The following is a 1,087-nucleotide window of genomic DNA, read 5'->3' on the forward strand; positions in this document are numbered from 1 at the left end:
CTTTTTAAAAAATGGTGTTCATAATTCTCTGGATTGGGTACAAGAAAAGAAAAATAAAGCTTTAAATTAATCTCAAAATTTAATACCAAATACTTTATAATACTTTTCTTCAAATAATATGTTATATTATATTCATTCACCATGAAATCATAAATTTTTTCCCACTGCAGTTAAATTTAAAATTAAGGGAGGAGGAAATGACATTTAATGTCTGATAAATTTTCATTTGTGTAAAATGTATGCACAATAACAATTATAGCAAAAACTAACTGCCCCAGGTGAGGATCGAACTCACGACCTTCAGATTACTCTAGATGAGTGATTATGAGACTGACGCGCTGCCTACTGCGCTACTGAGGCTTGGGAATCAGGCGTTACGGAGAGTCTATAAATAAAATTCAACATTAACGAACAAATTTGATAAATCCGCTTCAGTTTTATATAGTTTTTTTAAATTAAAAATGATATTAAATTTTAATAATGATATTTGAGACATTCTTCAAATGGTGACGAGAAAGAAGCTTTCTTCAGCGAAAGACAAGTATACTGCCATCTATCGATTATTGGAGAAAGTAAAACAGATTAGAGGAAAAAGCTTTCAGTACACCTGCACCCAGTGACTATTACCGCTATTTTTCCGTGTGGTAATACTTTTACTACCAACCCATCAAATCAAATGAATAATGATCGTAACATTCCTCGAAAATATGAGGAAAAACATAGCCGATTATAGAGGAATGATTTTGCTGTAGGAAGTGTAAAGTTGTTCGAAAATTATTTGATTTAACCGAAGAAATTTAAATATTAATTTTGCTGATTTGAAACTTCTACTTTCTCAAATTACTATAGTTTTTTCATTGCTATATTTCATGCGTATAAATGATATAAATGATTTATGGCTATGAGGATTGATATAATATTTTCTTTGTATTAAGAATTTTAGTTTCTATACATTATTTATAACCATAACCACAAAACTGAAAAATAAATGTAATACCTGAATAAAATTTTTATTTTTATATCCATGTGTTTCACTTTTTTTGAAATAAAAACTTAATTAGTGCATCAGATTTTCACGAAAATAATT

At 28.4% G+C, this 1,087-nt stretch overlaps 1 non-coding gene across 1 annotated transcript; it reads right to left on the bottom strand.

The window, feature by feature from the left end:
• Positions 1–270: 270 nt before the first annotated feature.
• Trnam-cau (transfer RNA methionine (anticodon CAU)) lies at positions 271–360 on the bottom strand. The gene is given in 2 exon segments: positions 271–306; positions 324–360. It is a non-coding gene; the product is annotated as a tRNA-Met (tRNA).
• Positions 361–1,087: the final 727 nt, after the last annotated feature.

The sequence above is a fragment of the Argiope bruennichi genome, chromosome 1, assembly GCF_947563725.1.
Source record: "Argiope bruennichi chromosome 1, qqArgBrue1.1, whole genome shotgun sequence".
NCBI classification, from domain to species: Eukaryota; Metazoa; Arthropoda; class Arachnida; order Araneae; family Araneidae; genus Argiope; species Argiope bruennichi.